Source organism: Tachyglossus aculeatus, unplaced genomic scaffold (assembly GCF_015852505.1).
Source record: "Tachyglossus aculeatus isolate mTacAcu1 unplaced genomic scaffold, mTacAcu1.pri scaffold_1_arrow_ctg1, whole genome shotgun sequence".
In the NCBI taxonomy this organism is placed as follows: domain Eukaryota; kingdom Metazoa; phylum Chordata; class Mammalia; order Monotremata; family Tachyglossidae; genus Tachyglossus; species Tachyglossus aculeatus.
The window spans coordinates 5,948,740-5,959,142 of NW_024044915.1; the positions used below are offsets into that span (position 1 = coordinate 5,948,740).

Sequence of the window (10,403 nt, forward strand, 5' to 3'; positions counted from 1 at the left end):
ACGTGTAGCAGATTGCCTTCCACTAGCTAGCCAGTGCCCAAGCTAGGAATGGAATGGGTATGCCTCTGCTTGACTCTCCCTCTCAGAGCTGAGACTGGTAAGAGTACTGGAAACTCTCCAGGTGCGACCCTGAGAGGGGAAACAGTATATGTACATTTATAATAATATCTACTAATATTCTCTTCTATTGATATATTAGTATTTATTTATTTATTATATATATTTGTATTAATATATTGATAATTGTTCACATTAATGCGTCTCCCCCTTCAGACTGTAAGCTCGGACTGTGATTGGGTAGGGATTGTCTCTGTTGCTGAATTGTACTTTTCAAATGCTTAGTACAGTGCTCTGCACACAGTAAGCACTTAATAAATACAATTGAATGAATGGGCAAGAAATGTGTTTGTTTACTGTTATATTGTACTCTCCCAAGCACTTAACACAGTTCTCTATGCCAAGAAACACTCAATAAATGCAATTGACTGTCTGACTGACTGACTGACTGACTGACTGACTGACTAAGAGCTTTAGGGTTGAGGGCGGTGAGTGCAAAGTGCTTATCATTAAGTGTTCCCCAAAAAGCCAGGGGGGGCTCTGTGCCCAGCCTGTAGTGGCAACATAGATTCCAACTTCTCATTGAGATTATAGAGGTGGAAGAGGGCAGGCATTGGTTTTGAGAATGAGAACTAGGAGGGGGTAAGCTTCAAAGAGCAAACAGCAGACCGTCATTTTGGGTCTTTTCAGCCTTGACTGGAAAGTTGCCTTGTCAGAAATCTGGAATGAGTGAGATTGGTAGTCCAGTTCAGGGATCACCCTAAACCTATCTTGTGAGCCCTGAAAATTCTGAGAGTCCTGTTATCCTTGAGACTGGTAGCCTAATTTAACTTTTCCTCCTGTCTCCAGGACACCTCTACAGAGATATTCCACTGACAGGTCAAGCTCAACATGTTCAAGACTGAACTCCTCAACTTCCTTCCAAAATCTTCTTTTCCAACTAGCTTTCCCTTAATAATGGACAGCACCACTATTCTCCCTGTCTCAGGTTTACAACATTGAGGTCATCCTTGACTCTTCTCTCTTCTTCCACCCTCATATTCAGTCTGTTGCCAAATACTGTTGGGTTTTCCTCCATAACATTTGTAAGATCTGCCCGTCCTCAATGCCAAACTGCCACTCTGCTTGTCCAGTAACTTCTTATATCTTGGCTTGGCTATTACATTACTGATCTTCCTGCCTTTTGTCTTTCCCCTCTCTGGTTCATACTTCTTTCTGCCACCTTGATCATTTTTCTGTACCATCATTTTATCTACATCTCCCCATAAAAACCTCAAAAACCTCCAATTATTGCCCATTCCTCTACACTTCAACCAGGAACTCCTAACCATTGGCTTTAAAACACCCGTTCAGCTCTCTATCCCTCCTATTTATCCACTCTATTCTCCCAGTCCACCCCAGCTTGCACTCTTCAATCATCTAAAATTAACAAGTCACTGTGCCACTTTCTAATTTCTACCACTACTGACCTCCTGTTCATGCCCTGCCTGCATGAACTAACTTCCTTCCTTCCTTCCTTCCTTCCTTCCTTCCTTCCTTCCTTCCTTCCTTCCTTCCTTCCTTCCTTCCTTCCTTCCTTCCTCCTTCCTTCCTTCTTTCCTTCCTTCCTTCCTTCCTTCCTTCCTTCCTTCCTTCCTTCCTTCCTTCCTTCCTTCCTTCCTTCCTCTCTTTCCTCCATAAAATCTGCCAAAGCATAGCTCTCCCCATCTTCCAAACCCTGCTGAAATCACAACTTCTTCAGCAGGCCTTCTCTGTTCAATTTACAATACCCCTACCACCCCATTTTCCCACACTTAAACACTTAAGTATCCACAACCCCCACCTGCAGCACTTATGTTTATATGTTTTTGCTCTGTTTCTTCCTCCTTCCTGAATGCATTTTTGGGCCTGTCTTCCCCCACTAGACTGTAAGTTCCTTGAGAATAGGAATTATGTCTCCCAACTCTGTTTCTAAGTGTTCTGTAAATAGGAGATTCTCAGTAAATGCTATTGATTGACCGAGTGGGCACAAATGACTTGTGATGATGGGACTGGGATTGCCACTATAGTGTTTTGCATATTGCAGGACTACCGACTTGGGGACAAGGTGGGGTGAGGTGGGTAAGTCTTCCCCTCCTCAGGCCTCTTCCTCCTGCCCAACTCCCCCTTTTCCTGAAGCAGCAGTGTCACCTATTCCATTGGAAGGTCCTGACCATTGATTTTAAGGGTCCTATTCTCCCTCCTTCTGCTCGGTTAGCTCTCTTGCCCCTTTACACCCCTTGAATGTGTCATTTGTGTGCTTTGCACTTCCAAATCACTTGGCACAGTGCACTGCACCCAGTGGGCACTCAATAAATACTATTACTACACCTGTAGCCCAGGTTGTATTCTTCTTTCCTTCCAAACTCAGCTCCTGAGCCCCAACCACAAGACCCATAATATTGAGCTCCTCGGGGAGATTCTACACTCAGGGCCCCTGCCCACCATCCCACCGGGATCCCTGCTGGAGGGTAGAAAGGGGCTAACTAGTGAATGAACTACATGCTGCTCCATACTTCATGCTGCTGCCCGGATTATCTTTGTCCAGAAACGCTCTGGGCATATCACTCCCCTCCTCAAAAATCTCCAGTGGCTACCAATCAATCTGCGCATCAGGCAGAAACTCCTCACCCTGGGCTTCAAGGCTCTCCCTCACCTTGCCCCCTCCTACCTCACCTCCCTTCTCTCCTTCTACAGCCCAGCCCGCACCCTCCGCTCCTCCGCCACTAATCTCCTCACCATACCTTGTTCTCGCCTGTCCCGCCATCGACCCCCGGCCCACGTCATCCCCCGGGCCTGGAATGTCCTCCCTCTGCCCATCCGCCAAGCTAGCTCTCTTCCTCCCTTCAAGGCCCTGCTGAGAGCTCACCTCCTCCAGGAGGCCTTCCCAGACTGAGCCCCTTCCTTCCTCTCCCCGTCGTCCCCCCTCCATCCCCCTTTCTTACCTCCTTCCCTTCCCCGCAGCACCTGTATATATGTATATATGTTTGTACATATTTATTACTCTATTTATTTATTTATTTATTTATTTTACTTGTACATATCCATTCTATTTATTTTATTTTGTTAGTATGTTTGGTTTTGTTCTCTGTCTTCCCCTTTTAGACTGAAAGCCCACTCTTGGGTAGGGACTGTCTCTATATGTTGCCAATTTGTACTTCCCAAGCGCTTAGTACAGTGCTCTGCACATAGTAAGCGCTCAATAAATACGATTGATGATGATGATGATGATGAACTCACAGGGTTAAGGGTTTGGAGTAGGGGGATGCCCCGGAGGAGTCTGTGTCCAGAAGGGTGGTGCCCCCAACTCCTCCTCCTCCTGTGGCCTCTTGAGCTTCTTTCTCCCTGGTTTCTTTGTGAAGGAGCCAGAAAAGACCAGGAAGCAGCCCCTTCTCAACGCTGGATGTGTCTTCCCTCCCCCTCCTCCCCCCGCATCTTCCTGTTGGCTCCAACCCCTCCCCCACTGCTCTCCCTCCCGTCCCTGATCCATCACCGCCCCGCCCCCCACACGCACTTCGAGGAGCAGGGGGATAGAGGAACTGGCAGCCTTCCCTTCAGTCTCCCTGACACTTGGGAATAGGGGACTGGGTGGGAAGGGGGTCAGTCCATTCCTGCCTTTAGGCTGACTGTATCGTTTCTGTCTCATCTCCTCCACCCCAGCTCTGGCTCTGCCTAGGCCATCAAAGCCTGCTAGACCCCCAAGAGGAGGGATGACCAAGCATCCAGGTATCCAGTGCCCCTGCCAACCCCTGCTTCTGATTGGGCAGGATGAATAGAAACGTGTGTCTCCCCATTGGACTACAGGGCTGGAGGGAAGGGTCTACTGTCCATACCCAGCCCTGTGGCATTTTGCCTGGTGGTGCCTTGTCATGTAATGTTTTGCTCCATGGTTTCCTGCCCTGTGGAGCTCTGCCCTGTGATATCATGCCTCACTGCTCCCTTTCCAATGGTTCCTTGCACAGTGATGTCCTCATGCTAGGAGACATTGATGCCCAACTTGCAGCAGCTTGCACTATGGTGCTGAAGAGCCTCGCAGGGACAGGGGAGACATCTCCGACTGCCTGGGAGTTGCAGAGTTGGGTGGAGAGGAGCCTGGGTCCTAGCCAGTTCATAGTTGGGAAAGAAATACTGTTAGAAGTTTGGGGAATGTGCCTGTTATATTGTTGTGTTGTACTCTACCTGGTATGAATCTGATACTTGAGATTTCAGGACCAAGAACCTGCACAGAGGAATCAATCCTAATGCTGAGAGCTTGAGAAGTGTCACTTGTGCTACCTCACCCCCGCCAATCACACTAGCCTGTAAGTTCATCATGGGCAGGAAATGTGACAGTTTATCGTTATACTGTACTCTCTCAAGGTATTAGTTCATTACTGTGCACAGAGTAAGCACTCCATAAATATGATTATTGATTGGAGGAAATAACCACGATGGATGAGAGTTTAATCAGGGAAGTCCTCCTGGAGAAGATGAAAGGAAGGCTTTCAGATAGAGCTGTGGCCTGCTTTATGTGAATGGGGAGGGGGTTTGGGGCAGGGTGTGACCAAGAAGTGGGTAGTGGGGTAGAAGAGGTTGTCTTGATTGGAATGAAGAATGTAAACTGGGGTGTAATGAGTAAAGACTGGGTAAGTGAAATATAGTTACTGGGTCATATAGTCAGAGAAAGTGAGCTCTCTTCACTTGGAAACCAAGGCAGCCAAGGGATAATGAATCAAGCCTTCACAGGGATCACTCCAAGAGGTTTGGAGTTTTGCTGGGATTCACGGAGAAAGAGGGAGGGGGAGAGAGAAAGAGAGAGAGAGAGAGAGAGAGAGTGAAGGAGACTAAGAAAGGGAGAGAGAAAGCAGAGAGAAGGAGAGGGAGAGAGAGGCAATGAAAGAGAGGGAGAAAGGGGAGATAGAAGGTGAGGACAAAAGGGTGAGGGAAGAGAGGAGAGGAAGAAAGGGAGAAAGAAAGTCAGATGCTTGGAGATTGGTGAGACGTTTTTCTCACACCTTCATGGGTTGCTCATCCATCTTGGAGTCAAACAGAATCTCCTCACTATTAGCTTTAAAGCACTCAATTACCTTGCCCCCTCTCACCTCATTTCACTTGTCTCCTACTACAACCCATACCACACACTTCGCTCCTCTAATGCTAACCTCACTCTACCTCGATATCATCTATCTCTCCACCGATCCCTCACCCATGTCCTTCCTATGGCCTGGAATGCCCTTCCTACTCATAATGACAATTACTGTCCCCAACTTCAAGGTCTTACTGAAGGCACATCTCCTCCAAGAGGCCTTTCTTGACTGAGCCCTCTTCCTTTTCTTCAAGTACCTTCGGCATCTCCTTGACATGTTCCCTTTATTCATCCGCACTCCCAGCCCTGCAACACTTATGTAGATACCTGTAATTTATTTACTTATTTATTTATATTAATGTCTCTCTCCCCCCCACCACCCAAACTGTAAGCTCTTGTGGGCAGGGAATGTGTTTGTTGTATTGTTATATTGTACTCTACCAAGCGCTTAGTACAGTGCTCTTCATACAGTAAGCACCTAATAAATATAATTTACTGACTGACTGACTGACAGTGATTGTTGCAGTTTCCCTGGAGGTCATCAAAGAGGGAAACCAAAGGAGACTGGGTATGACTTGATTGTCTAGGATCTGACCCAGTGCTTATCCCAGGTCCAGCACACAGCAGGTGCCAAATCAGCCCCAGAGTTACCAGTTGTATCCACAAGAGGTCTTGGGAAGAGATCATGCTCCGAGAAAATGAAATGGAATGACTTCCTGAAAGTTCCCTTCTCCTCCACTCTCCCCCCACCATCTTGTCTTATTTCATCAAGTCGTTTCAGACCCATAGCGACACCATGGACACAGCTCTCCCAGAACGCTCTGCTCCCCATCTTCAATCGTTCTAGTACTGTATCCATAGGGTTTCCTTGGTAAAAATACGGAAATGGTTTACCACTGCCACCCTCCCATGCTTACTTCTGCTGGCCAGCATGGGTGAGTTTTGACTTGTAGCAGATTGCCTTCCACTCGCTAGCCACTGACCAAGCTATGAATGGAATGGGTATGCCATTGACACTGGTCATGTGTGGGAAGAGACCGTTCTGGGGGTGAAAGCTCTTGAGAGGAATCAAACCCAACCTGGACCTAAAGCATCGCTGATTTCTGATGTACCCCAAGAGCTACCTAGCCAAAGTCTCTGGTCCCTCATGTCATCTTATGGTCTCTACAGCCCTGCCCGCGTACTTTGCTCCTGTAGTGCTAACCTTCTCCTCTGTTTTGCCACTGACCCCTAGCCTACATAATAATAATAATAATGGTGTTTGTTAAGCACTTACTATGTGTGAAGCACTGTTCTAAGCGCTGGGGGGGGATACAAGATGATCAGGTTGTCCCACGTGGGGCTCAAAGTCTTAATACCCATTTTGCAGATGAGGTAACTAAGGCACAGAGAAGTTAAGTGACTTGCCTAAGGTCAAACAGCTGATAAGTGGTGGAGCCAGGAATAGAACGCATGACCTCTGACTCCCAAGCCCATGCTCTTTCCATTGAGTCACGCTGCTTCTCCTGCCTCTGGTCTGGAATGCTCTCCCTCCTCAAATCTGACAGATAATTACTCTCCCCCTGTTCAAAGACTTACTGAAGGCCCATCTCCTCCAAGAAGCTTTCCCAGACTATGTCTCCCTTTTTCCTCTTCCCCCACTTCCTTCTGTGTCACCCTGACGCTCCCTTTGCTATTCTCCCCTCCCAGCCCCACAGCACCTATTCATTCATTCATTCAATTGTATTTATTGAGCGCTTACTGTGTACAGAGCACTGTACTAAGCGCTTGGGAAGTACAAGTCAGCAACATATAGAGATGGTCCCTACCTAACAACGGGCTTACAGTCGAGAAGGGGAAGACAGACAACAAAACAAAATGAAACTTACATACATACCTTTAATTTTATTTATTTATATTGGTGTCTGTCTTCCCCAACTTGACTGAAAGCTTGTTATGGGCAGGGAATGTCCTGTTTATTGTTGTGTTGTACTTTCCCAAACACTTATTTCAGTGCTCTGCACACAGTAAGCGTTCAATAAATTCGATTGAATGAATGAATGAATGGTGGTTCATTTCACCTCCATGGGCATCATCTGTAGGCATACTGGGCTTCCTATTGCATGCGATTTATATTTTTATATTAATGGATCTGCCTGAATCAGATAGGCTGTTAGGGTGTGAACCTGGAGATGTCTGTTTTCCTGACACAACTTTCCTTGGTTTTAGGAGATGATGGCGAGTTTGTCTGTGGCTGTGATGTTAGGCCGTTCCTCCCCTGTCTCCCATCTGGAAATTCTGCTCCTTTGGAGCAGAGATCTTGTCTACCAATTCAATTGAATTGTACCTTACCAAGAGCTTAGTACAGTTTTCTACACCAGGTAAGTGCTCAATAAATACCATTTATTGATTGATTAATCAGTATCCCCTGGTGACACCTGGGTCATGAGGAGGGCCCTGTGACACCTCCTTCTCGAACCCTGAGGAAGCACTATTGTGTGAGGGCAAAGGTCAAAGCACTGCCCAGGACAGGTTGTTTCTGGCCTGTGCTTGACTTTCCTGCCTGCCATTGCACCTATGTCTGCTTCCCTCCAAGGCTCCCTTTGGGTCTAGCTTTTGCTAGTGATATTATTCTTACTTATTTTTATTCATAGTAATGTCTGTCTCCTCCTCTAGACGTAAGCTTATTATGGGCAGGGAGCAAGTCTACTAGCTCCGTTGTATTGTGCTTTCTCAAGTGCCTAGTACAGTGTTCTACACATAGTAAGCTTTCAATAAATATGATTGATTGAATTATTGATTTATCTATTGATTGCCACAATAGCCCAGATTGCTCACTTTCCCCTGCCCCCGAGGGATCCAGGCTGTGGATCCAGATCTACCCCCTTCCCCACACAGAACCTGCTTTCTCCAGCACCTGCCTTCCCCATGGTGGATGGGAAGACCTATTCTGGGCTCCTCCCTTCCTTTCCTTCCTGCGCTCTTTGGGGAAAGCCCCAACACTTTCCCTCTCCAACTAAGGAAGCTAGGAAACCCCTAGTCAACTCGCAGGGAGCAAGCAGCCTGGGAATTGTTCAGTGATGTTCAGGGTTTCGACCCCTGTTCTCCCCAACCTGCTCTAGTTCGTGTCTATTCACCCCATCTTGATTGAATCCTACCTTCTCTTCCCCGGGTTCCTGACACTTTCTCTCTCCCTTTCCTAGGTGTTGCATAAGAGAGGAGACCTGGCAAGGGGTTGAAGTGGGAAGGGGGATTCCACACCCACATCTCCACCTCTGGGGCAGCAGGCTTGAGAAGTACGACCCCTTCTTGTATGGCTAAGGCTTGGTACCCCTCAAATCTACCCAAGCAGGGACTGCCCCTGCCCACCTCTTTGTCCTCTGGCCCTACCCCTTGTCCTGTTTCTGAAGCCTCAGCAAGACGAAATAATAAAGGCCAAGCAGTGGTGCTGACTTCCCGAAATTTGGCTCAAGGTCAGCAACTTTCTCCTTCACTGATGACCTGCCTCAGAAGCCCAGATCGAGGTTGTTGTCATTTCCCAGAGATTCATATTGTGCCCTCCCACTCACTCTCCCTCACACTCTCCCTCCTTTCTTTTCCCTCCTTCGATAACTCAGGTGCTTTGGGAATTTCCTTCAGAGGCAGCAATCTCGGCTTGTTTTTCTACCCTGAATATAACTTCAACTGCTTAACTTGGCAACTATTTCTTCACATACTCTGAGACAAATTTTAATTGCCAATTACCACTGCTTCAGTTACTTGTTACTTTGGTAGTTTGTTTCCCTAGCGGCTTCTGGTGTTTCCTTGTTCCCCAAAGTCTCTTCTGTTGTACTCGTTTGCTAAATATTCCCCCTGCCTCATCTCCCGGCTGTGTTTAGTCAGCGATCCCAGCTGTAGGGACCCAGAGTTTCTCTGCATATACCGGCATGCAGCAATCACCCATGTTCTGGCAGTGTTCCTAAGCAGAGCTCTCCCTGCCCTCAGCTATTGTTTCAGGGAGATGTTTTTCTCTCTCTGCCAATAAGTCTTTCTGGTTTCTATTAGCTGGTGGCTCTGAGCCTGGCTCAGCAACCCCAGGACCAGGACTGTGCCAGCATCTGTTAGCAAGGAGAGAGGAACAGGAGCACCAGGGGGAGTGTGTACACAGAGCAGGAGGAACAGGAAGGGCAGGCTAAGTTGTACAGAAGGAGCTGGAGAATCTTCTGGGAAAGACGTGAGACCACGGAGAGGAAATTCCCCTGCTGGATCTGTTTACATACATGCACATACTACCCATAATAATAATAATGGTGGTATTTGTTAAGCGCTTACTATGTGCCAAGCACTGTTCTAAGAACTGGGGTAGAAATAAGGTAATCAGGTTGTCCCACATGAGGTTCACAGTTTTAATCCCCATTTTACAGATGAGGGAACTGAGGCACAGAGAAAGTAAGTGTCTTGCCCAAGGTCACACAGCAAGACAAAAGTGATGGAGCTGAGATTAGAACCCACGATGTCTGACTCCCAAGCCCATGCTCTTTCCACCGAGACAGGCTGCTTCTCAATATATATTCACAATTGCACATACACCCACAGGATAAATGTCACACACACATATACACATATAAACCCTACACCCATGGCCTCCAATTAAGCATGGACTGCCCCCCATGAAATGAATCACCTCTAGGCTTGTGACAATGCCACCTCACAGCTGATGGGGCTGAGATGGCTCTTTTAGATATACAGCATGAGCTTCCTCGAGGCAGTGTCATTGCTTAGAGGAGATTGCTCCTCTGTATACGGAAGGTGTGTCCTCCAGGCTATGTCACTGCTACTTCATAGCTGTTAGGCCTGAGGATTGCTATTCTGTGTAAAGAAGGAGTCTTTTTCACAGGTCCCTCTTCAGCCTCCCACCCTCTAACTGTAGGAGTGCTCAGCACATAGTAAACAAGGCAATCTGGACATTTATATTAATGTCTGTCTCCCCTCATGACTATAAGCTTATTGTGGGCAGGGAATGTGTCTGTTATATTGTACTTTCCCAAGCGCTTAATAGAGTTCTTTGCAAATAGTAAGTGCTCAATAAATATGATTGACTGACTGACTGACTTCCTCAGTCCTTTTGCCTCTTCCCTCATCCTCCCCAAACTCACACTTTCTGGGGGCTTCTCCAGCTCCTCCTTTAGTATACTCACTTCTGTCCCGTATCCCAAACTCTTCTTAGCCTAGGTTCTAATTCTTTAAATGAACATAAGAATCTTTGCTATGAGCTGATAATGATACAGCTGTTAATGAGCTGTCA

At 47.1% G+C, this 10,403-nt stretch overlaps 1 long non-coding RNA gene and 1 other non-coding gene across 2 annotated transcripts; one reads left to right on the forward strand and one right to left on the reverse strand.

The window, feature by feature from the left end:
* LOC119923581 lies at nt 1-139 on the reverse strand. The gene has a single exon (XR_005448891.1). It is a non-coding gene; the product is annotated as a small nucleolar RNA SNORA7 (small nucleolar RNA).
* Nucleotides 140-4,289: 4,150 nt separating this feature from the next.
* LOC119923573 lies at nt 4,290-9,453 on the forward strand. The gene is made up of 3 exons (XR_005448885.1): nt 4,290-4,376; nt 7,349-7,500; nt 8,323-9,453. It is a non-coding gene; the product is annotated as an uncharacterized LOC119923573 (long non-coding RNA).
* The last annotated feature ends 950 nt before the right edge of the window (nt 9,454-10,403 follow it).